Source organism: Hydractinia symbiolongicarpus, chromosome 3, assembly GCF_029227915.1.
Source record: "Hydractinia symbiolongicarpus strain clone_291-10 chromosome 3, HSymV2.1, whole genome shotgun sequence".
NCBI lineage: Eukaryota > Metazoa > Cnidaria > Hydrozoa > Anthoathecata > Hydractiniidae > Hydractinia > Hydractinia symbiolongicarpus.
In genome coordinates, this window is record NC_079877.1 from 21,194,688 (window position 1) to 21,200,687 (window position 6,000).

Genomic DNA, 6,000 nt, shown 5'->3' on the forward strand with positions numbered 1-6,000 from the left:
CAATGCAATGGATTTCCATCGAATGGTTTGATACTCAGCTTTAAAAGTTTTGCAGTAGCAATGTTTTTTGCTTGTCCGACACTAAGGTTTAAATCCGCATTCCCAATTTTAGCACTGCTAGCTTAGACCTTGCCAAACTAATCGAGCTCCCAATGATTCGCTCAAATTTGAAGTTGTCACCACTACCTGTGCTGTTATTTTATCATCTTTCTCCAGCAAGTCAATTATTTCCCCATTAAGCTCATTCAATGAAGTACGACTATTTGTCAATGTTTCAATGTAACTGTCCAATAAATGTAACTCAGTCGCGTTTTCAACCTCCTGAAACACATCTTTCAGCTCATTTCTTAATATATCTTGTGCAAATCGCTTCTTTTTGCGAATCGAAATGTGGAGCACGTTTGCTACGCGAAGTAGCAAACGTGTGAATGAGGTGTGAGTGAGGTTCTCAAAATGCCGATAGAAAAAAAATCATATCAAATCAGCGTAAGGTAATATGACTGATATTTTTTCACGAAAAGGTAGGTATTTTTTTGTCTACTAGAACAAATAAGTTTGGACCGAGCAGCTATGATAAAAATTAGCTAAAAATGCCAATAAATAGGCTTTGTACCCCCTACCCCACGGCGAGGTTTTGAATAATACGTATCTAAAATATAAACGAAAAACAGTTTATTGTAAGGAGTGGGTGGGTTGGCAGTATTAGATCTTCTTTCGATTTTATTCATAAAATCAGAATTACATTGCATAAAATCTCAATCGATCTGATGCTGGATTCTTACAACCCAACCGGCTCCATTAAACACAGCTAGTGGAGCCCGGACCTCCTTCCTCAGTTCGTAGCGTTTTGACCTTTCCTAAACACAGAATTCTGAATTTTTTTGTATTTGGCATTGGAACAAATTTCCTTCCTATAAAAACGTTGCCATATGGATTCCTTACACCATGAGCGCCTCCCTAAAATATCCTTTACAGAGAGCCCTGACAGTTCTGCTTTTGATGTAGAAGCTGATCTGGTAGAATGGGCAGATAACTTATTGGTATCAATCCCTGCCTCCCTGAGCACAGTTTTAATCCAACCAGCTATTGTGGAGCTGGCCACACCCTTAAGAGGACTAGGAGTACTAATTAGCAACTGTGAAGCACCCCTTGCTTTCCTCCATTCACTGGTGCGTTCTAAATAAACATTCAATGCATTAATCACACAAAGATCCTCATCATCGTGATAAATGACAAAAACAATAGATGGATTTGGCTGTCCTTGTCTCCACGACTTATGAAGTTTATTAAAAGTAAACGTATATTGATCATTAGTTTTAGTCATAAAATTTATATCCAGATTATGAATACCTAACACCCTAGACGCTGAAGTTAAAGCTAATAGCATTGTGAGTTTTAAGGACAATGACCTTATAGAGATTTGTCTGTTATCTTTAAATGTTTGTTTAATGTAATCTATGACAACCTGAACATCCCAAATAAAAGTGTGTTTTGAGAACTAACCTTAGGATGTTCTCCTATAGGCCTTCTTTGAATCTTATCGTGAAAGGCTGAAATGGCTGATCTATGGGAACAAATAGTTCTATATCCTTTTTGAATAACTCCCCCAAATAATTTATCACAAAATTTATAGGGCATTGAAATGGATCAACCTGTTGTCGACCACACCAGCTAGCCCACTTATTCCAAGACGATGAATAATTTGCATTAGTACCCTTTCATCTGGAAGCAATGATGAGATTGGAAGCCTCCGGTGAAATTCCTTCCTCAAGGAGTTTTCCCCTGAAACTATCCAAGCAGCCCCTGGGGTGGTTTTCCATTTTTGGATTTTTCAAAAGATTTTTCTTCATAGGAAGAAGAAACGGTCTTTTCACTGACAGACACTTCTGGATACCATGGTTGTGACTGCCATGCTGGTGTGATCAAAATCAGAAAAGGAACTTGTTCCTCTTCCACTTTTTTCAGTACTCTTTGTATCAGAGCAAAAGGAGGAAATGCATAAAGACACTGTTGATTCCACTTTTGGTGAAATGCATCCGTACCCTGACTGTGAGGGTCCGGCTTCCAAGAATGATACATTGGAAGTTGATGAGATAGACGGGAGGCAAACAGGTCCAGTTTGGGATATCCTATTCTCTGACAAATTGTTTTGAAAACCACAGGACTTCCACAAGCTTCCATTCTGCTGAGTCCTGGGTATGCCGAGACTCCCAGTCTGCCCTGATATTTAGACAACCTGGGAGGTACTCTGCAGTAATCGTGATCTTGTGGAGTAATAGGAAATCCCAAATTTTCTTGGCTATTTTTATCATAGTTAAACTCACACATAAAAACTCATCATTGTAGAGTACAGTTCTATTGCTGTAGATAGGACAAAAGTTACAAAACATTTATATATAGTAATAGCTGAAAATATATACAGGCATGAAATGAAAGTAGAACACATATATATTATAAGCAACAACAAAGCCAAGGTAATAACACATCTCTATATAATATTAATAAGCGTGAACAAAATATATATATACATAGCATAGATCACAACGTAAAATATGTGAAAACATATAGGTATATATAATAGCAGCAGGGAGGGAGGAGGAAAAAAAACTGCTAGAACTGAAAAGGAAAACCATGGGGCAACTGCAGCTTAAATACTAGCAAGACTGCTGACCAAAATATATGCTGCTGACCAGAAAAGGCACATAGGTAAATGGTGAACTAACTATGGGCAATACAAACCAGAGTACTGTAGGAAGAAGATCTATACATGTGTGCATTTAAACACTCATAAATATATATTTATGAGTCACTTAAATTCTTTGTTCCTCCCATTTTGAGGAGGTAAGACAATGCTGTCATGTTGTCTGTTTGAATGTGAACTGATGCAAATTTTTTTGTTTTGTGAAAAGACAGAAGTGCTAGTTTGATTGCCAGTAATTCCAAAACATTTATATGAAGAATTTGTTCTGTTAGGGACCACATGCCTCCCGTTCTGTTCCCTTGACAAACTGCTCCCCAGCCTTTCAGGGAAACATCAGTCTGTAACAAAACTTGTGCTTGAGGTTGAATAAGGGAACGCCCATTGTACAAAGTTAGATTGTTCACCCACCATAGAAGTTCTTCCAGAGACTTCCTCTTCACATGCACTAGGGTTGCATAAGATTTTGATACTTTTAGACTTCAAATTTGTTGTTGTTGTAGAAAACGAAACTCTAGACGAGCTGGCAGAACTGCTTGTATGGTGGAAGACAGAACTCCTATTAATTGAGTCAGCTCCAGTATAGTGGCTTCTCTCGCCTTGTACAAACTCAAGCACTGTTTCTGTATTTAGATACAGAGACATGGTTAATGAATCCACAGACATTCCCAAGAACTCTATTTTCTGGGTTGGCTCCAGGACAGATTTTTTCAAATTTATTAACAATCCCAAATTTTGTAAGAGAAAAATCAATGTGTCTCGTGCCATAAGGACCTCCTCTCTGGACCGTCCCAAAATTAACATGTCGTCTAAGTAAATTACAATTCTGATCATTAGACGACGAAGAACTGCCATGGGAATTTTCAGCAATTTTGTAAAAATCCGTGGAGCTGGACCCAAGCCAAAACAAAGACAGAGGAATTCGTATAGATTGCCTGACCACTCGAACCTCACAAATTTTTTGGAAAAATTGTGCAGTGGAACACTGAAATAGGCATCTTTCAGGTCTAACTTGCACATCCAATCGCTTTCGTTTAATAGGAATTTTAGTGAGTGCAAACCCTCCAAGGGTTCGTAAGGAACAAATTTGTTTAACTGCGTGAGGTTTATTACTGGTCGATTTCCTCCATCTTTCTTTCTTACTAAGAACAGATTGCTTAGAAACTGCCCCTTTGTGGGAGCTACTTTTGAAATAGCACCTTTTCTCAACATGTCTTCCACTTACCCATCTATTAACTTTTTGTCTATTGAATTCCGAACAGGGAAATAAGGTACTTTTGCCTGTGTTGGCTCTGAAATAAGGGGTAATTTGACCCTTGTATTACTGACAGGATACTTTTGTCCTGTGTTAACTTTTGCCATGCTGGAAGAAAATCTTTAAGGCGTCCTGCTAAGAGTACAGTTGGGATCTGCCACCCTGAGAACAGATTTTTTATGGCAGGATGAACTTTAGTGAGATCCTCCAAGTTCACCCAATTTTCGATTTGTGGAAGTGGTGACTGACTGTTAAGAAAAGGAACCTTTTTTATCTTTAGAAAAGTAGGTACCTTTATAATATGGCTTTGTTGGTGCTTTGTAGCTGTTGTAACGCCCCCCACCAGTCTTCCTGTAATGGAAGGGGCCACCAAGAAAGGGCTGTTTATGCCATTTTCTGTTGTTAGAAGGCTTCCCAGAAACTATGACCTCCTGTTTCATCGATTTTTGAAGTTCGGTCATCTGTTCCCGATATTTTTTGCCAAAGAGATCTGCGTCATGTTGCTGAAGAAGTGCAGCCTTCTCTTTTAGCGTTGCTGCAGCTTGTACGGATGAAATTTTTGATGTGGCTGAAAGAACATTCCTCCTGCGTTCGTAGGTCAGAACATTTAAACACTGGCCTACCATCGTCACTGTCTTTTCGACTGTTTTGGCTACTTCTTCAGGGGATGGAAGCTCCTCCTCCTCTGTTGCTGTCCTGACATTTTCCACCATCATTCATACTTTGGATAGTGGTCCCATTATGTCGGCCACTCGCTCTTGCACCTTTTTCAGCATCCTGTCAAGCTCTAAACTCTGAGGATGTTCTTTTTTAAGAATATTTCCCAAGGATTCATCAAGTAATTTTATAGGATCCAAATTCGATGGTCGTGGCGCCTCCAATAAAACTTGTTCCTTGAGCTCCTTTTCTGGAATAAATCCCTCTGAAACATCGTTGGCATATGTGACCAATTCCACAGGAAGAGACCACTTGTGAAGGTCCTCCTCCCTGGTTACACGGAAGCGTTTATAATCATCCCTCTCGAGCGGATGAGTAGCTTTTCGTTTGCCATGTGGGTCAATATCTGTGCTGTGATCAGCCACAGAAGCCCTTGACATATCGCTGTCACCGTCTTGGTTGACAGAAATATCCACTACATCAGATGTGGATTCCATGACGATAAATTATAAAATAAAAACTTGTAAAAAATATGTGTTGATTATGTAGAAATAACTGGATAATTACGGTAGATAATTAACAATAAATCCAGAGCTCCTTTCTCAATCGTGAAAGAAATTCAAAGAGGAAGGAGGTCCAGACTCCACCAGCTTTGTGTAGTGGAGCTGGTTGGGTTGTAAGAAGCGCTGTTTCCGACGTTCTGCGACAAGTCGGATTCTGCACTACAATGTAACCCGACTTTTCGGGTTATGCGCATGCGCATGAGCATAGTATAAATGCACGTGTTGTATCCTCGGCCAGGCCTCAGTCTTTGGTCGCGTGGAAAGCATCGCAAACTTTAAACAGCATGTCAAATCCTGAAGAACTCGATACACGTATCCAACAGCTGGTGGAAGATACACTTCAACGTCACCAAGAGCAAACATTGGCAGCTGCTACCTCTGTTGCTAAAACAATTGCTTCACGTTTCTTAGACAGCCACAGTCAAAGATTGATAAAGCGTTGGAATCTCAAAAGAAATTGGCCAGCGTCAATCTGAAAGGCAAAGGAAATAGGTAGAGTAGTACACCCTTACGCGTACAGTTTAGGTTTTCGACGGTCAAAACCCTATTAAAAAACGCTGCTTTTAGACCCCCTAAAAAATCTGTGACGTCACAGATTTCATCATGCCTCAAATGAGTAAACAAGTCACGTGACATCATGACGGCACTCGACAAAACTGCTGACACCAACAAACGCGCATGCGCAAATCTGTTTGAGTAGAAAGGGAAATTCCCTTCTCAAATTGCGACCGTTGTTAGTTGAAGTCTGAATGTACTTATAATAAAGAGAAATGAGTTGGTTCAAGAATGCAATTAGTAAATTATATAGCGCTGTCTCAGCGCCAGTA